Below are 21,445 nucleotides of genomic sequence, written 5' to 3'. Positions count from 1 at the left end.
TATATAACTGTGCTTTGATTTCTAACAGGCAGAACAGTTCTCAGAGCTTTCTGAGATGCTCTTCCCAGGATACAATCCTCTATTTTGGCTCAAATAAAATTTTCCATTTTTTTCTTAGATGCACTGGTTTATTTTCTGGTGACACTCTGGAAGGGGTATGTTAATTTCTTCCTTCCTGAAGCCATTCACAGGTGGGTCTGGTCAGGATGCTTCCTGGGAGCTAAGCAAAGGTATTTTACATTAACACTCATTCCAAGGGTGGCAGTGTATCCAGAGATGGCCCATTATATATAATTTAAGTGTATAGGCAACATCCTTTTAGTGACTGACTTCTACCAAAAGCAATAGAATACAAAGGTTAAAGTAAAAGAAACAAGTCCAATATGGAATCATATTTCTTCTTCTCTATTACTTCATCCTTTTTTTTTTGGCCGCACCCTGCAGCATTTGAGATCTTAGTTCCCCGAGCAGAGATCAAACCCACACCTGCTGCATTGGAAGCACGGAGTCTTAACCACTGGCCCACTAGGGAAGTCCCTGTTCTCCCCTATTACTTCAAACTTCAGAATGAAAAGCACAAATAGTAATGTATGCTTTTTGAGAAAAATCAAATAATTTAATATTTTATACACTGAAGACAATGGGCCATTTCCATACATGTCCTTCTTCCTCAAATATACATATCATGTCATAAGTTTTAACAGCGGGTGCCTTGTCATGGTTCTGCTGTATGTAATATCTCAAAGAGGTAAAGATTTATTCCTAGTATGCATTCTCTAGTGTATGGGCTGTTGTTAGAATTGCTCAAAATATTCACCAGATGCCTTACATTTTTAAGAATTCTCCCAGATATGTGTTCTTGGGTGAACCATACAGACACACTATTTCAAAGAGCTTCCATGTGTATATATTTTGACCTGTATGAATGCTCTCAACACCAAAGGTGCGCATACTTGATGTAAAAATTTACAACATCCATTACATTTGAAAGTTCACTCTTCAACATAAATTCTCACTGTTCTACATTTTTGATCTTCAAACATGAGACTTAGCAAACCATATTGCTTTGAGTGGTTTCTCTCCAGTATGTATTCTCCAATGAACTCAAAGATGTGATTTTTGACTAAAGGCCTTGCCTCATTCATTACATTTGTAAGGTTTCTCTCCAGTATGAACTCTCTGATGATTTAAAAGGTTTCCCTTTACACTAAAGGCCTTGCCACACTCATTACATTTGAAAGGTTTCTCTCCAGTGTGAATTCTCTTATGAACTGCAAGGTTTGATTTCCTGCAAGGTTTGATTTCCGACTAAACATCTTGCCACACTCATTATATTTGAAAGGTTTCTCTCCAGTATGAATTCTCCAATGAACTCGAAGGTGTGATTTTTGACAAAAGGCCTTGCCTCATTCATTACATTTGAAAGGTTTCTCTCCAGTATGTATTCTCCAATGAAGTCGAAGATGTGATTTTCGACAAAAGGCCTCTCCACACTCATCACAGCTGTAAGGTTTCTCTCCAGTATGAACTCTCTCATGCCTTAAAAGGGCTCCCTTTACACTAAAGGCCTTGCCACACTCATTAAATTTGAAAGTTTTCTCTACAATATGTACCCCCTGATGACTTATAAGATATGAATTTCGACTAAAGAACTTGCCACACTCATTACACTTGAAAGGTTTAGCTCCAGTATGAATTCTCCAAAGAATTCGAAGATGTGACTTTTGTCGAAAGGCCTTACCACATTCATTACATTTGTAAGGTTTCTCTCCACTATGAATTCTCTGATAACTTAAAAGAAGGGCTCCCTTTACACTAAAGGCCTTGCCACAGTCATTACATCTGAAAGCTTTCTCCACGTTATGTACTCTGATGATCTGTAAGATGTGAATTTTGATGACTTGTAAGGTGTGATTTTAGACTGAAGAAATTGCCACATTCATTTGAAAGGTTTCTCTCCAGTATGTATTCGGCAATGAACTTGAAGATATGGTTTTTGACTAAAGGCCTTACCACATTCATTACATTCATAAGGTTTCTCTCCAGTATGAACTCTCTGAAGACTTGCAAGGGTTCCATACTGACTAAAAACCTTGCCACAGTCATTACACTGATACGGTTTCTCTCCAGTATGAACCCTCCAAAGAGCAGCAAGGTGTGAGTTTTGGCTAAAGAGTTTGCCACATACATCACATTTATATACACTTTTTCCTATATGAATGATCTGATGTCTCCTGAGGTATGAGCTGCCATCAAAGGTTTTGCCACACTCATTACATTTGTAAGGCTGCTCCACAGTATGAATCCTCTGATGGGTTGCAAGCTTTGCATTATGACTAAAGACTCTGCCACATACATCACATTTATGTAATCTCTCTTGTGTGGATGATCCGATATCTAATGTGGTGAGATCCCTGAAGAAAGGTTTTGCCACACTCATTACATTTGTGAGGTCTTTCCCTGAGTGCTTTCTGATCTTGTGTCTGTATTGAAAGATGGATAAAATCATTCTCATATGTATTAGGGACGTTGGTTTTGACATTAGGAGGAATTCTTTGAAGTGGTGAAAATGAGGAACTACTGTTGTTAGATCTTTCAACTTCATTACATTCATAAAATATCCCATCAGTTTTAAATATCTGCAGTTTCTCTTGAACATTTAATCCAAGCCTATTTCCAATGGGTTTGATTCCTACATCCCTTTTACCATGTCAATCTCTTTCAGCAGTGAGATTTCCATTATGGGTTATAGGCATTCCTTTGTCATTTCTTTCATTACCTCTGCACCAACACTCAAAGTCATACATATCTTCCTGGATTTCTCTGATGTGCAAATGTTTGACTTCATGGTTTTCAGGTCTTCCCAACGTCAGTGTTTGGAACGCTTCTCCTGGATCAGCGTTCACTTTTGGTTGTAATTGCTTGATCACATGTATAGGAAAAATATCTACAAGACATAAACATCTATAGGTATCCTGTCACTACAATTCACAAATAAATATTTCGTGTTGAATACATGATATTACACCAAAAGTAATACTTATACCAAGCACAGTTAGGAAACTTTCCAAACATGATCTTAAAAGTTTGATAAACTCAAAGCATGTAATGCTTAACTAAAGAAAGAGTGATAAAATATAATTCAAATTACTTTTAGGGTAGTCTAGTTTCAAACTCCTAAGACAAAAACGCTCACATTTGACAAACATATGTCAGCTCTCAGAGAAATGGTATTTTTCCACCATCACCCCAAAGACCATACTCATTAACAGTAAACATGCTGCTGGCTCATAACTGAGGAGAAAAATTTTTATACTGCAGATATATTCTGCCTACTTCCTATACATAAATCAATGCTAAATAACTGACAATATATTGTAATGGTAAATAATACAAAATTAGCTCTGCCAATGAATAATCTAAGTAACTGGCTCTTTAGAATTGTAAAACAGATACAGCGTAGAGGAAGTGAAGAATCCAACAAAACAGTTAAGAAAATAATGCATTCTTCTAAATCATGCTATAAAACTATGTACCCAAAAGGAAAAGCATTTTATAACATTAACAAGTAGTACATGTTAGTCGTATTGTATAATACATGCCGAACAACCACCACCTGTAAATCACACGTATAAATTAATATGTAAAATATTCTTCAGTTCTCTATCAGGCAATAAGTAGAGAATTCCCTATCTATGCAGTACCATTAAAAAGGTAGTTCCAGGGCTTCCCTGGTGGCGCAGTGGTTGAGAGTCCGCCTGCCGATGCAGGGGACATGGGTTCATGCCCCGGTCCGGGAAGATCCCACATGCCGCGGAGCAGCTGGGCCCGTGAGCCATGGCCGCTGAGCCTGCGCGTCCGGAGCCTGTGCTCCGCAACGGGAGAGGCCACAACAGTGAGAGGCCCACGTACCACAAAAAAAATAAAAATAAAAATAAAATAAAATAAAAAAAAAAAGGTAGTTCCAAAATATATGGAATGAACAGTGAACACTTTGTATACTCATTAACTGAGGTCAGACACGTTGCTGAGAACAAAGTGCAAACGAAAAGCAAGCAGGATATAATGAAGACAAAGGTGTATCATGAAAAACATGACAGAATATTAACATATCTTTTTCTAAAAAAGTAACTTTTCACTATTTATGAAAAAACATGCAATATTCTAAGCCATCTAACAGCAAAAATTTGTTTTAAAAGGCTTGAGGTAAATTAACATGATTTTTAAAATCAGGGCAGTAGATGCACAGGTTTATGTACATTAACCCAACTGACACAGAAAGAGGTGACAGAACCATAACTTGAATCTGGACCCATAGACTGAGAACGCTCATTCTTAAGCATGACCACCCACAGGCAGGACAGATTACCAAATAATACAACTAATACCAGAAGTTTAGAAAGAAAACGTCAAGGGAGATGCAAGAAGAAGTCAGCTGTGTAACTACTAAGTTTATTCGGCCGTCCCTCTGGGAAATGGTTTCTGAGTCATCACTGCGGCAGGTAATGCCTTGGGTCATGTCCTGAGAAAGTTGTTCAACAGATTATGAGGGATCATTTCTACAGTGTGAGTGATGTGGAATGTGGATGGATGGGTGAAGGAGTGCTGTCGATTTGGGGACCACAAGGAGAACAACTTAAATATTGGAGCAAATGACAGTGTTTCCAGGACATCAAGATACCATGTGAGGAAAAGTCAGGACTGAGAAAGGATTTGAGTGGTGGGCAGCGTATATGTATACATGGGAGCACAGCTGGTGACTGCGTACCTGTGTGAATATAACTGTACGAGGGCAACTAAAATACTGACCTTAAAAAAAAAGAATTGGTTTAGCAATTCATATGATACTGTCGATTTTTAACTATGAGAATTATACTATGAGTATAGGACAGAAAGAAGAGAGATTTAAAAAGGGAGAGAGTGCAATGCTGTAGGGAGAAAGCAGGATTGTATCTATTATATGATTTGCTGTGTAATGTATCCAACTGTATATTCCATAATTTCCACTGTCATACTTACATTCCAGAAAAACACATAATATTCCAGGAGATTGCACAAGAATATTCTTAGCAAAAATCAGAAGAAAAAAAAACAGGAAAAGGCCATCTAAAGGAGAAGAATGAGTTTCTTCTGTACACACACGTGCAGATACAAAGAAACCGAATAAACAGTCCAGTAGAGTAGGAGGCCATGATTGTAAAAGTGAGTCTCCCTAAATCTGTGTTCCCCTGCTGAGTTTGATTAACCTCTCTATCCAAAATTTTATTCCATTTCTTGTCTTCCCACACCTGTTCCCCTCAAGACTGAGCAGTATCAAAGAAAACGGGGGATTGAAACAAATGGGACCCAGCAGGGCCCTCCTAGATACCTCCTAGATACCAAAAGCCTTTCCAAGTGCCGTGATTCCTCTTGGTAGAAAAAGGCTTCGGTCTCCTGGATCTTCCCTGAGTTTCAAAGAGCAGATTCAAGCAGATACTCATTAGGGGAAGGAGGGAATGCAGAAAGAAAGGAAAAGCAAGCCCAACATAATCTTTCCCATGACTCATAGCTTAAACTGATACCTTGATCTATGAGCCCAAACTGTGGCTTCAACCAGCTGCCCCAAGAGGACTGAAAAAATTGATGACAGAGGGCCAAGTGAGAAGTAAAATTCTTAAGCCATCACATCGGTTCTAAGTAAATAATAAAATGTCACAACTATTGCTTTTGCTTTCTCCCAGAAGGAAGTTAAGGGATCAGAAGACTGTGATTAGGAATTTGTTTTGCAGGAACCTACGGAATAATCAGGAAGATGCCACAACGTGGTGCCCAAAGTCTGCAGCTGAGATCTTACAGGGAAGCTGGGATCGCAGACACTCCCCTCCCTTCTCTCCTTTTCTTTCCAAAAATCTTACACCCTGGCCAACCCGCAAGATGCATTTGAGGCAAGTTTAGGTCTACCATCTTCCGGGTTGGTGCCTCTTTGATTAATAAACCTTTCTCTGCTCCAAACTCCGAAGTTTCAGTTTGTTTGGCCTCACTGAGCACACAAACTTGGGTTCAACCTCATTATGTTTGAATATGCTCTCTGTTCAGAAAAGGTAGAGGACTATGCTGAAAGCCATGCTTCAATGGAGTAGCTCCTCAGAGCTCTCATCATACTTAATGGTGAAAGAATGAAAACTTTTCCTCTAAGATCAGAAACAAGACGAGGATATCTGCTCTCAGTATTTCTAAAAAAACATAATACCCGAAGCCCTAGAAAGAACACAGACGCAGAAAAAGAAATAATAGGGATCCCAATAATGAGAGGAAGCAAAATTATCTCTGACATTATATAACATGTAGAAAACCCTGAAGGGCTTCCCTGGTGGTGCAGTGGTTGAGAGTCCGCTTGCCAATGCAGAGGACACGGGTTCATGCCCTGGTCCAGGAAGATCCCACATGCCACAGAGCGGCTGGGCCCGTAAGCCATGGCCGCTGAGCCTGCGCGTCCGGAGCCTGTGCTCCGCAACGGGACAGGCCACAACAGTGAGAGGCCCGCGTACCAGAAAAAAAAAAAAAGAGAAAACCCTGAAGATTCTGTAAAAAAAAGAAACTGCTAGAAATAATGAAAAACTGCAATAAACTTACAAGACACCAAGTCAACATGCAAAAATCAATTCGGTTTCTAAACCTTAAAAATGAACAATCAAAACAGAAATTGAGAAAACAATTCCATTTACAATAACGTCAAATAATAAAATACTTAGACATAATGTTATACATGACAGGAAAGACTTGTACACTGCAAATTAAAAAGACTGCTGAAGGACTTCCCTGATGGTCCAGTGGCTAAGGATCTGCACTTCCAATGCAGGGGGCCCGGGTTCATCTCTAGTCAGGGAACTAGACCCCACATGCTGCAACTAAGAGTTCACATGCCGCAGCTAAAGATCCTGTATGCTGCAACTAAAGATCCCTAGTGGTGCAACTAAGACCTGGCGCAGCCGAATAATTAAATAAATATAAAAAAAAAAAAGAGACCACTGAGAAAGCTTATAAAAGACACTAATAAATGCAAAGGTATCTCAAGTCCCTAGACTGAAAGTCAATACTGTCCAGATGTCAATACTACACAAACCGGTCAACACGTCAAATTATCCCCTAGTGAAATCCCAATAGCTTTTTCCCAAAGAAACAGAAAAATCCATCCGATGTTTCATATGGAATCTCCAGAAACCCTGAATAACAAAAATAAGCTTGAAAAAAAACAAAGTTGAAGGTCTCACACTTATTTCAAAACTTCTTCCAAAGCTAAACTTACCAAAACAATATGGTACTGGCATCAAGACAGAGAGAGGGATCCTTGAAACAGAACAGAGACATCAGAAAAAAAAACTTGTGTATATGCTAAACTGATGCTCCACAAGGGTGTCAGGACCATTCAATGGGAGAAGGGCAGTCTACTGAACAAAAGGTGTTGAGAAAACTGGAAACCCACTAACAAAAGTATTTAGTTGCACCACTGTCTTACACGACAGAAAAAAATTAACTCAAGACGGTTCAAAAAGCTAAACCTAACTCCCAAGTGTATGAAACTACTAGAAGTAATCATACAAGGAAAGTTTCTTGACATTGGATTCACCAAGGACTTATCAGATAACACTAAAAAACACAGCCCACGAAAGAAAAACAGATAAATTGGACTATATCAAAATTATAAAATACTGTGAATTAAAGCATGCTCTAAGTGAAAAGACTCTATGGTATAAGAGAAAATATTTGCAAATTATATATTTGATAACAGATTAACATCTAGAATACATAAAGAACTCTAAAAGGGACTGATCAATTCTACCATGGCGGGGCGGGGGGGGGGCCTTCCCCAATCAACCAACCCACACATTGCAAACATAAAAACAAAAACACGAAGATTAACACAAAATGTATGAACTTAATAATAAATACAAATAAGAATCACGTATAATGCATATGAATATACAAAATGAAAGTACCACTGTCTTAAAAAAAGCAAATGATGCTTCATCACTGAAAGTATCATTCCACTTCATAAGCTCCCTCATTAAGATTCTTCAATATTAGCTGTTGAGGTAAATGAACAATGGCACACAGGCAACGAAAAATGTGGCATCAACAACAGATCAGTTCATATTTAACATCCTGGGATAAATTTCTACACCATTTACAGAGGCTAAAATGTATGATCGTTGGTATATGTGAACAACATTGTCATAGTGCCCTTGAGACAGGCTTTTGTGACAGTCCCCAAAGCCAGAAAAACACCTGGAAAGACTTATCAGACAGGCTCTCGTGATACTTTCTACCTCGTGTCTCAAAATGTGCTGACCACTCCAATGAGTAGCTTCAAGTGGTGACTTTGAACGGAGGAGGAAAATATTACAACATGACGGAAAGTGTCTCCATTAAAGGTTTTCTGGTAACCAGTAAACAATCCCTAGAGAATCCACCACAAGTTCCCTATTACACATGGGTACATTATCAGAGCAAAGAAACCAGACAAAATTTCAGACCTTAGGACTATACTGCAAAGGAATTTAAGAGATGAAATCATACAAACTAAGCAGAATGTAAAATCAGGAAGAGTCGACATTCCGAGACTAAGGAGAGCAGTACAGGAGCAAAAAACAATGCAACATGTGAGGGTCAGACATTAAAGGATCTTGAGATGGGACCATGTGCTCAATCCACAGATGCCAAGCTAAGAGCCTGACAGATTCACCACTGGTCTCCTGGTAGTATTTAGGATCAAAAAGAGGATCTCTCCATCCACTGTCCTTACAGTTTTCCTAAGTACAAGCACAGAAGATCAAATCCACCTAGCTGTTCCACACACTCCTGAACAGAAGAAACGGCTGAGGGATCTAAACCAGCAGAGAGGACCTGAGACAGCTACGGCAGGTGCTGAGGGGCCACGTGGAATACAGAGCAGCCAGTTTTTCCACATCTTCTGATTACTTCTTCCAAGTACAGCAACTCTGATCAAACCGGGATGGGCTCAGAGGTGGGACTCCAGACGCATCAGCTCTGATCTACGGGGACTAAGAACTGAGCATCCAGGGGAATCAAGACCAGAAGGAGACATGAAGCGGCAAGAGACCCCTTTAAAACAGCCCGCCTCATGCTCCTCAAAGTCAAGCAACCAGTTCACAAAAGCCAGACGATGAGTGTTGTAGATCATGATAAAGACCTTGCCTTTGTCTCTGGTGGAGCTGCAGTACCACTGCAGGGCAAAAGAAAGCATTTTCCATGATGAAGGACAGGGTGATAACTCCAGGAGATGAAAACTATCCTCTGAGACTTTTCAATAAATGAACTTCTGTTTTCCCAAAAAAAAACTCTCCACCGTGAGAAAAGTTTCCCAAACACTATTAATGTTGTGGCTTCCTCTCTGCCCTTATGAGATCCCATCTGTGTTCACACTTGTCACACATTCCCACCCATTCGGTTTTTGGGTCTTTTCACATCACACATCACAGTCCAGGGCTCTTTCTCTTGCTCCAAAAGGGAGATAATATTCAGATCAAAAACAGAACTGCCTATCAGAACAAAAAATGTAAAGTGCTACGGTTTTCTGAAAATCACAGCTCCTTCTTCAACTGAGGAGTGAGGACATTACAGGTGGGTCAGGAAAAATATTTCACAAATTCATCCACTGCCTCCTTCTAAATGCATCAGGAACAGTATATAATATGCAAATATTGAGCTCTCTTCCTAGAAACACTAAGTCAAAAGCCAAAAGGTAGAAAATGGGAAATTGGGTATTTGTTTAAAGTTTGCCATTGAGCTTTATACATAATTAAGCTCTGGAACAACTCCTGATGTAACATGAAATGGACAGATTATCCAAAGAAAGGGTCAGTTTAAACGCATGATGGCACTTCATGTCTGAGTCCACAGGCTTTTCAGATCAAAGGAAACAGGGCCTCCCAAGAGGCACAGAGGGTAAGATGCAAAGGCAAATCCCAGCTGTGGAGGGAAGTTATCCTCACCCAAGGAGATCAGGTTCCTGTAGGTCTCCACCATCACGTCCCTGTACAAGGCCCTCTGAGCAGGGTCCAAGCATTCCCACTCCTCCTGAGTGAATTCGATGGCCACATCCTCAAAAGTCAACCGTTCCTAAAATGAAAATATATTTTCACCAAGGAGCCATGAGGAGAGTTCACATCTTCATACAAAAGGAAAAGAGGAGTAAGGGGTAAGGATTGACTTGGTTGAAGTGTATGTTCTACCAGGTCCATGTAGAAGTATTGGGAGACATTATGTGCCTCTAATTTTAACTTCTTATGCTTTTTCATAAGAGATTATGATATCTTCCAATTACTAAGGGTTTTTCATCTTTGTGGAAAATCCATGAAACATCTATAAATAAAACTCAAAAATGGGTTGTCTATCCAGATGCGTTTGATACTATGTTCTACACAGTAACTGAAAGTCAATATCTTGATGAGTTGCAGTCTGAGTGGCGTCTTGAGAGAGACAAAGTCCACAATGGCTCTAGAGAAAAGTCAAAATCTTCAATTATGATGATTATAACAACAATGATTAAAAGTTTGGGAATACTTTTCTTTTTTAATTAATTTATTTTATTTATTTGTCTGTGTCAGGTCTTAGTTGTGGCAAGTGGGATCTTTGTTGTGGCATGCAGGATCTTTCATTGCAGCGTGTGGGCTCTTCAGGGCAGCGCACGGGATTCTCTCTAGTTGTGGCGCAGGGGCTCAGTTGTCCTGTGGCATGGGGGATCTTAGTTCCCTGACCTGGGATCGAACCCGCATCCCCTGCATTGGAAGGCGGATGCTTAAGCACTGGACCACCAGGAAAGTCCCTGGAACACTTCTTATTACTCTAAATTACTGTAATATTAATCTAAACAGTACTCTATAAAGTGCTTTACGGGTATGAACATATCATCAACGTAACAGCTCATTAGAGAAAGATCTGTTCCCATCTTACAGAAGAAAAAACTGTGTCAGAGACCCTCTGAGAAACTTGACTCAGGTCAAGAAGTTAACAAATGACACAGCAAGCACCTAAACTCAGAGGGTTGGGCTCTGAAACTGAAACTTAAAAATCAAACAGATAAGTAACAGAGAGCATTAAAAGGACACACAGATGGATACCTGAGAAAACCTGAAAAAAGTCCAAGGTGAATGCAGAAAAGCATGAAAGGCCATTATAAATGTGGGCACGCACACACATATATTAAAAATTTTAGTAATCTTACTACAATTTAAACCGTTAACATGATAGCATAGAAAAAATTCAAGGCCAATGAGTATACTGAAGATATAATTTCGACTACAAAAGATGTAATACATAGTTTTAAAATCATGTTGTTTATCTAAACCAGGGATGCCGTGCACATCCATGAACTTATGCACACACATGTCCACACTAAATTACTGAAATGATAGTTGTTTCCTGACATATTTTCAATTTTTTAATCACCCTTTTATTCACGGGTATTTCAGCATCTTTCAGACAATGAAAATGTATCAACTGTACTGAATTTAGTTTGTCAACATGATTCCATAATAGGCTACTAAAAGAAAAATGGTATGATCATAAAAAAAAATACTTTAACTCCAATCTCAATAACTATATTCAAAAATATAAATACAACTTCAGCCATTAAAATTTACATACTTGGGCATTAACAATGGGCCAAGAGTTTCCTTGTTTTTTCTAATAATAAAACATTGATTTGGGACTTCCCTGGTGGCACAATGGTTGAGAATCTGCCTGCCAAATGGAGGGGACACAGGTTCGAGCCCTAGTCTGGGAAGATCCCACATGCCGCGGAGCAACTAAGTGTGTGAGCCACAACTATTGAGCCTGCGCGCCACAGCTCTTGAGCCTGCATGCCACAACTACTGAAGCCCACGCACCTAGAGCCCGTGCTCCACAACAAGAGAAGCCACTGCAATGAGAAGCCCATGCACCACAACGAAGAGTAGCCCCTGCTTGCCGCAACTAGAGAAAGCCCACACGCAGCAACAAAGACCCAACGCAGCCATTCATTAATTAATTATTTAAAAATCGATTCAAAATTAGAATAGTAGTATTCTACATTATTTTCACAGATTAAGAAAAAGTTTATCACAACAGTGAAGTTATAAACTTCTTGGAGAATTAAAAATCATGAAAAAAAGAATGTGGAAAAAAATTATTATTAAAAAACACATTTCAAACAAACATCATGATGAAAAGGAAATACTTCATGCATTCCCTCTGAAGTTACAGTGCAGTGAAGCGGGCTGGCCAGGGTTCCTGCCTTTCACCACTGTACAGGTTTCCTGAGCAGGGACCACTAGAGGAAGTAACAGGAGGAAAACCGAGAGCGAGAGCGAGAGCCACAGAGAGAGCATATCAGAGATTTAAAACTGTGAACATTCACACATCGAAAGACACGGAAAGGTGCAAAGTGAAAGGATGGAAAAGATATTCCATCCTAAAGAGAGCAGGGGTGACTCCATAATACCAGAAAAAAATAAAAAGACAAAAAACATTATATAATGATAAAACAGTCAATTTATCAAAAAGATAAAACAAAAACAATATACAAATATAACATTAGATCTCCAAGAAAACGGAAGCAAACATTAACAGAAATGAAGAGAGAAACAGCACAAGAATAGTATGAGACTTCAATGGCTCATGTTTACTTATGGATGGAACCAAAGAGAACATCAACAAGGAAACAGAGGACCTGAACAACACTGTAGACCAAATAGACATAACAGACATGTACAGATCACTCCACCCAACAAGAGCAGCAGAAACATGCTTCTCAAGCACACATGGAACATTCTCCACAACAGACCACGTATTAAGGCAAAATGCAAATCTTAATAATGTTAAGAGATTGAGATCATAAAAAGTATGTTCTCTATCATAATAAAATAAAACTAAAAATAAACAGCAGAAGAAAAAAGAAAATTCCCCAAATTGTGGAAATTAAACAACTCATTCTTTTTTTTTAAGTTGAAATATTTTATTCATTCATTCATTCTTTCTTTCTTTCCTTTTTGGCTACACCACGCCACTTGTGAGATTTTAGTTCTCCAACCAGGGATCAAACCCAGGCCCTAAGCAGTGAAAGTGTGGAGCACTAACCACCGCATTGCCTGGGAATTCCCTAAACAACTCATTTTTAAAGCACCAATGGGTCAAGGAACAAATCACAAGGGAATTTTTAAATATTGGGCTGAAAATGAAAATACAACATACCAAAATTTTGAACACACAGTTTAGGCAGTACTAAAAAAGGAAATCTAAATGCTTAAAATAAGAAAAAGAAAAGATCTCAAACCAGAAATCTATTTTTATACCTCTATGAAGTAGGGGGAAAGTAATCAAACTGAACCCAAATTTAGCAAAAGGAAAGAGGTAAATCATAAAGATTAGACCAGAGATTAACAAAATACAAAGCAGAAAAATATAAAAGCAAAGTAGCGTTGGCGTTTTGAAAAATTCAATGGAAAAACACTTAGCTGGACTAAGAAAAAAGATTCATATAACTGAAAACAGAAACTAAAGTGGAGAGATTGCAAATAATGTCAAAGAAATGTTTTAAAGGATTATAAAAGAGTATTATGAACAAAAATGCCTACAAATTATAGAATGGAGAAGATACAGGTAAATTCTTAGAAACATATAACCTACTAAATCTTAATCCTTAAGAAATAAAAAAAATTTGAACCCAATTATAACTAAAGACATTCAAGCAGTAATCAAAAACTTCAAACAAACAAAAAAAACCCAGAACCCAATTCTACCAAACATTTACAAAAGAATTACCACTAATCTTGCTAAAAATGTTAGAGTTGAAGAGGGAACACTCACAAACTCAACGTATGGAGCCATCATGATTCTGATACCAAACCCAGACAAAAACAGAAGAAAGGAAAACTAGAAATCAATATCCCCGATGAATATTGATACAAAATCTTTAACAAAACATTAGCAAACCAAATTCAACACCACATTAAAAAGACCTGACATCATGATCAAGTGGATTTTATTTATATCACTATATAAGGGGTAAGGAGGACTCAACATACAAAAATCAATTATGTGGTACACCACATTAACAAAATAAAGGAAAGAATGTCACAAAGGGGGCTTCCCTGGTGACGCAGTGGCTGAGCGTCCGCCTGCCGATGCAGGGGACGCGGGTCCGGGCCCCGGTCCAGGAGGATCCCACATGCTGCAGAGTGGCTGGGCCCGTGAGCCGTGGGCGCTGAGGCTGCGCATCCAGAGCCTGTGCTCCGTGGCGGGAGAGGCCACAGCAGTGAGAGCCCCGCGTAACACACACAAAAAAAAAAAAAAATGTCACAAAGGATCATCTCAGTTACTGCAGAAAAAAGCATTTGACAAAATGCAACAAACTTTCAAGATATAAACACTTGGGACTTCCCTGGTGGTCCAAATCCAGTGGCTACAACTCCGCACTCCCAATACAGGGGACCCAGGTTCAATCCCTGGTCAGGGAACTAGATCTCCCATGCCACAATGAAGATGGAAGATTAGGATCTGCCACTAAGACCCAGTGCAGCCAAATAAATAAATAAACATAAATATTAGAAAAAAAAAAAAAAAAAGACAAACACTCAACAAACTAGAAACAGTAATTATCTCAACATAATAAACACCATTTATGAAAAGAGCACAGCTAAAGTCATACGCAAACATGAAAGACTGAAAGCTTTTCCTCTGAGATCAGGAGGAAGGCAAGGATGCATACTTTCTGCACTACTCTTCAACAAAGTACTGAAACCCCTAGCCAGAGCAATTAGACAAGAAAAAGAAATCAAAGTAATCCAAATTGAAAAAGAAGTAAAATTATCTTCTTTCCTAGACAAGGTTTGATATGAAGAAGCCGTAACCTTTTGACAAGAAAACTGCTATATCAAAATACATGTTTTGAAAAATTGCAGTATACAAAACCAACATGCAAAAACTTTCAGTTGCGTTTCTATACACAATGAACAGTATCAAAGGAAAATTAGAAAACAATCTTATTTATTATAGCATTAAAAACAAATGAAATATCAATATTTAGGAATAAATTCGCCAAGAAGGTGAAAGAAGTATACACTGAAAACTACTTAACAGTGCTAAAAGAAATTTTAAGATACAAATAAATAGTCATTCCATATACATGGACGAGAAGACTTAATACTCTTAAAGTATCCCAGCTACCCAAAGTGTGCTACAGATTCAATGGAATGATTGTCAAAATTCCCATGGCAATTTTTGAAGAAACAGAAAAAATCATGCTAAAAGTCATAGAGAATTTCAAAAAACCACAAATAGCCCAAAGTCTCTTGAATAAGAAGAAAGACGGGGACCTCCCTTTTTTAGATTTCAAAACATATCACAAAGCAATCGAGATTGTGTGGTATTGGTATAAACACAGATACATAAACCAAATGAACACAAGAGAATGCTCAGAAATAATCCTTTGCATATATGTAAAATGTATTCATAAAGGTGCTTAGACGACAAAATGAAAATAAGAGAGTCTCAATAACAAATGCTGCTGGGAAACTGGATACCTCCCTGCCAAAGAATGAAGCTGAAACCTTGCCTACATCAGAGGTAAAACCTTCTATGTGTCAAAGGACACAACCAACACAGTGAAAAGACAAAAAACTGAAGAATGGAGGTATCAAAACTGATTCCAAGAACTTCCAAATCTCAACAATTTAGGTTGATTTCATAGTTTAAAATGGATAATGGAATAAAACACCCTCTTATCACTGATGTCTATTTCTGAACTTGCCATTCCATTCCCAATCATGAAGATGTTGAAATCAGTGACAGAGTCATTTAGCTGAGAATGTATTATAAAAACTCAGAACAAATTTCTCCTTATTGGTCTCTTCCAGAACTTACCAGGCATTTCTGCATATTAATATCTGCCTTCCACGTGTAGCTTCTTCATTCTGTTTTTTTTTTTTCTTTTTTTCATTCTGTTTTGTAAAGAGAGGACAGTGCATTCAGATGGGGCCCCTTTACAATCCCTGGTGCCCAACAGCATTGACCCATCCATGGGTGTGAAGCCCTGCCCAGGACTATGCCCAGCAGAGAAACTTCACAAGTGCCAGATCCAGGTCACAGGATTGTGTGGAGATGGAATCCAAGTGGACATGACAGGCCCTGAGGGAAGGCCCTGGTGACTGTGATGTACAGGTGTCAGGCAGGATACTTCAGAGTCAGAGAAGATTAGTGAGTCCAAAGAATGGCATTTCAAGAAATAAGATGAAATAATCAACTGAGAATATGACTTTACCTGAGAAAGAGCCATTCCAACCTCCAGTTCTTTCCTCTTCCTCCTCTTCCGGGCATACTCCTTAGGCAACATGATTCTTTAGCAGTCAATCTTGAAAGTTTGAAAGATACTGTTTAATGCTTAGAATCAATACACCCCCTTTCTGAGTCACAACCACACACACAGGGAAGCCCTCAGCATGTAGAACAGACGGTCCTCTGCTGCCCACTGTCCCAGGTGGGACTCAGGACAGTAAACTCCCACACAGACACCAAAAGGTGAAGTTTCCCACACTTTCCTTCAGATCACGCTTCCCTGGGACTTCCCTGGTGGCCTAGTGGTTAGGATTCTAGGCTCTCACTGCTGTGGCCCAGGTTCAATCCCTGGTCACGGAACTGAGATCCCAAAAACCGTGTGGCAAGGCCAAAAACAAACAAAAATAAAACAAAAAACCAAGTCACTCTCCCCTCCTGGTGAGGCCCTCATGTACACAGCAGCAGCGGGCACCTCAGCTGGACCCGACGATCCCCTTCAGGTCACAGACCAGCCCTGATCCATCCCCACGCAGAGCAGAGCCCCTCAGCCCAGATCTCAGCCCTCAGGAATGGGGGGAGTCAGAGTCACTAAGTCACTCAAGCCAGGGATAAATTTGAAACAAATTTTTAAAAGCAATAATTTGTTATTTTTAATCCAGAAGACCGGTGTCAACGTTTTGAAAAAAACAAAACTGAGGCTATGGTAATTCCCTGGTGCTAGGTCCAGTGGTTAGGACTCCACACGATCACTGCCAAGGGCACAGGTTCGATCCCTGGTCAGGGAACTATGACCTGACAAGACCAAACAAAAAAAAAAAAGTATCTTCTCTAACCACAATGAAATAAAACTACAAACAGAAAGCATAAGGAAAACAGGAAAATCCCCTAAATGCGGAAATTACATAGTTCCTTCTTAACGATGCAATGAATGACATGTATAGAATATTGGAGGCCAGCAAAGCTTCTTTCAGAAGTTAAAAATTATTCAGAGGAACAAAGAAATTGAATGAACTAAGATTTATTTCAAGCTACAAAAGAATTAAATGTAAAGAAACAAAAAGAAAAGAAGTAAATCCATTACAAAACACACTTTCAATGTTCCTTTAAAAGGCACCATGTAGTGACACAGTCAATCTTTTCTTGCTCCACTTTTCTCCCCTGAGCTCTACTCCACACCAGGAAAAGGGAAGGGGGTGACCCACATCTAAGTGAATCAAGTCACTGCCTCTCTGCTTAATAGGGTTTGCAAATGGAAGTTTTCTTCTGATACAAATAATTACAAAATGCACAGGCCTTATAGGCAGGAGTTGTGCAATTCTCATCCTCACCTGTATAATTTAAACAAATGTTAAATACATTAGATTCTAAAGACTCAAATCATTATTATCACAACATAATCATCCACATCCAAACAACTCACCACCCATCTGGATCCACTTTCCCCCTCCATCTGCACTATTAGGTGTTTCCATTTTAGTCTGTTTATCTGTCTCCCTATTTCGTTTCTGCCTTTCTCTATTTCTTTTCCTCTACTTTCCTGTTCCTGCCCTTCCTCTCCATTTCTTCCCTCACACCTGTCCTGCCCCGCTCTGCAAACTGTTCCCCCTCTTGATGGTCCTTCTCCTCAACCTGTATGACTGTCCTAAATCTCTATATACTTCTTTCTTCCCCCATCTCTGCGGTTACACCATGCCTCCAGTTACACTCCTTCCGTCTCTGTTACTCTACCTTCCTCCCCACTCTCGGGCACCCCAGGTGGCTGTGCTTCCTTCCTGCTCTCTCTCTTCCTCTGCTCTTCTTGTCACTCTTTGTCCGGTTTTTCTCCCAGCACCATGATACTCTGGAGGCCAAGGTTCCAACTCTTTTATCATCTCCCCCTACTCTGTGTGAAGTGACTCCATTGTTATCCCCTTCTAAGGCTGATCCAGGTCCCCTTCCTTATGTTGCCGTGCAATCTCTGCAGATCCGGCTTAAGTTCTTTCTCCATTATATTCACCTGCTACTTTCAAGACTTAATCACTTTCATTTAACTATCTTTGCACGTCCTTCAGCCACCCTCTATGTTCCCACTGGTTCTCCCTCATTCTTTTCTCCTCAGTTTTTTTACTTCGATCTCAGCCTCTCTGTCTCTGCTTTTCCTGATTCCATTCACTCATGTATAAAATGCCCATCTACCAGAAGGGAATATTTTCTAACGGGGTGGAATTGGGGAAGTAACTACACTGGGTGTTCCCGCGTCTGGCCCAGGTCACCGCCCCGTACGCGAGGTGCGGGGAAGGGCTGACTACGAAGGAGAGGCCTGCGAAGCAGAAGGACCGGCCTGAGGAGGACGCGAGGACAGAGGGGCTGGGAGGGAGGGGGTCTCCGGAGAGGGGCGAGCTCTCCAGAATCCCAGGACCGGGGAGAGGACGCGGGCTGTCCGGGAGCGGGGCGACCGGCGCTGCCCTCCAGGGGCCGAGAGGGTGAGGCTGGGGGTCGCGCATCCACCTCGCGGAAGAGGACTTCACAAGGGAGGCCGGGAAAGTAACGTTATAAGCAGGAAAATGTTGCGGAAAGCGGTGTCTACGTGGACCAGAGGCAGAAGAGTCAGAAGACTGGCCTCTGCGAGACTTCAAACCCAGGGAAAAAATACCCGACCCGTAAGGGCGACGTCTGGATTTACTGGGGCGTAGGGCCGGACGCTGGGGTTTAAAGTCCCTAGAAACTCCCACACCCCAAGTACGGGGTAGAGCGGTACCGCGCTGTACAGACTTAGGCTAGAAAGAAGACACGCACGCTCCGCTCCGTGACCTCCGCTCCGCGCTCTCTGCTTCCGGGTCCTTAGGAATGGGCTTCTGGAGTTAGAGGCGAGGCTTCCGGGGCGGGGGCTGGGCGGGGCCCTACCAGTGAGGGGAGAAGGCCCTACCAGTGAGGGGCGGGGCCCTACCAGTGAGGGGCGGGGCCCTACCAGTGAGGGGCGGGGCGAGTAGAGCACCCAGGTGTGCTCACTGAGCGCCGGAGGGAGGAACTGGGAGCAGAGAGGGGTTGGTGCTTCCAGTACCTTGGCCGGTTTAAGTTACTCTCTGCAAGAGTTTGCGGGTAAAAGGTTACGGCTGTGTGGGCCAATTACGTCTGAAGCCAAGATGTTTCCTCTTAAGACTAAAAGAGTTTAAATAAAAAGCTATTTTTGCCCTCAGGTTGTTCTGACATCCTGCTAGTGAGGCGGAAGCAATTCAGTGATCTCGAAACCTGAGTCTCCTGGAGCAGAGGGAGGGGTTGACATGGATCATCGGTTGGATCCAGGAACATTTCCTAAATGGGAATTAATTGAAGTAACTTTAAGAAATAAGAATGCCGTGACTTCCCTTGTGGTACAGTGGTAAAGAATCCGCCTTGCAACGCAGAGGACCCGGGTTCGGTTCCTGGTCAGGGAACTAAGATCCCACATCCTGTGGGGCAACTAAGCTCGCACTCCACAACTACTGGCTCGCGCGACTCAACTGGGGCCCGAGAACCACAAGCTACAGAACCCACCCACCGTGGAACCCGCGGGCCACAACTACAGAGAAGCCTGCATGTGGCAACGAAGATCCCGTATGCCGCAACTAAGACCCGACGCAGCCCAAAATAAATAATTTTTTTTAAAAAGAAATAATGGGGACTAGTCTCTATTACAAATACAAAACTCTCTCTGGGTAGAATGATCTATTCCCTAATGACACCCTATAAAATAGCTTTTCCGTTTCTATTCCCTGTTAATGCAGAAGGTCAAATTCAACATACTACTCACGTTTCAGAAACTCAGGGACAGGACCTGGAGTCTAAGACTGGAGGACTAAGGCATGTGATCATTTAGGTCACTAACCATTGCCTTAAAAACAGCAATACATATTTTTAAATTGTTATAAACTGCATTATTCTTTGTTTTGTCCAACGTGTTTTAATTCTTTGCCTTTTTAAAACCAACTATTTACACAGTAACATGAGTTGTATAAACAACTCTTTATACAATGACATACATCACTCTAAGTTTAAGGTGTAGAGCATAATGAACTTATACATACTGTGAAACGATTATGACAGTAAGTTTATTTTATCTATATGAAATTATGGTTGCAAACTAAAGAGAAAGCGAAATAGGGGGAAAAATTCTTTTCTGTTGATGAGAACTGCATTGCTCTTTAAAATACTTATCCTATTCCACACTTGTAATGAATTCCCTTGTGAATTTACACTGTGAATAAAAAATTCATTTTTTTGAAAAAGAACAAAGTAAAAAGATCTTAGAAGAACAAAATATGCCTAAGCTAGCAGAAGGTAGCAAAAAGGATTAGACAAATGAAAGAGAATAAAACTACAGAAAAAGACAACAGTTCTTTGAAAAATAGAACAAAATGGACAAATCCTTATCTAGATTTAAAAAAGAGAGCGAGAAGACTCAAATTACCGAATCAGAAATGAAAGAGGGGACATTATAAAAGATTACAACTGACCCTACAAAAAAATTTTTTTTTCAATTTAGAAGAAAATACTTAGACAATTCTATGTCTAAATATTGGCTAACCTAGGGACTTCCCCGGTGGTGCAGTGGTTAAGAATCCACCTGCCAATGCAGGGGACACAGGTTTGATCCCTGGTCCCAGAAGATCCCACATGCCAAGGAGTAACTAAGCCCGTGTGCCACCACTACTGAGCCTGTGCTTTGGAGCCTACGAGTCACAACTACGGAGCCTGTATGCCACAACTACTGAAGCCCGTGCACCTAGAGCCCGTGCTCCGCAACAAGAGAAGCCACCGCAGTGAGAAGCCCGCACACCAAAACAAAGAGGAGTCCCCACTCGCCGCAACTAGAGAAAAACCGCCTGCAGCAACAAAGACCCAACGCAGCCAAAAATAAATAATTTTTTTAAAATATTGGCTAACCTAAAATAGATAAATTCCTAGAGAAACAAAATCTACCAAGATAGAACCATGAAAAAAATTTAAATCCGAACAAACCTACACATTGTAAGGAGACTGAATCACTATTCAAAAATCATACAACAAAGGAAAGTCGGAGAGCTTCACTGCAGAACACTACCCAACATTTAAAAACAATTAAGAACTCCCTTCCTTAAACTCTTCCCCAATATATTGAAGAAAAGGGAACAGTTCC

The 21,445-nt window shown here is 40.4% G+C and overlaps 1 protein-coding gene and 1 pseudogene across 1 annotated transcript in view; one reads left to right on the top strand and one right to left on the bottom strand.

Moving 5' to 3' along the window:
• LOC116743779 (zinc finger protein 160-like) overlaps positions 1 to 21,445 on the top strand; it is a 334,519-nt gene that overhangs the window by 143,607 nt on the left and 169,467 nt on the right. The gene's annotated exons all lie outside the window — the stretch shown is intronic.
• LOC116744000 lies at positions 1,105 to 16,369 on the bottom strand (annotated as a pseudogene).

Source organism: Phocoena sinus, chromosome 19, assembly GCF_008692025.1.
Source record: "Phocoena sinus isolate mPhoSin1 chromosome 19, mPhoSin1.pri, whole genome shotgun sequence".
In the NCBI taxonomy this organism is placed as follows: Eukaryota; Metazoa; Chordata; class Mammalia; order Artiodactyla; family Phocoenidae; genus Phocoena; species Phocoena sinus.
The sequence above is the reverse complement of the archived record's forward strand: the minus strand, read 5'-3'. Positions and strand labels throughout refer to the sequence as shown.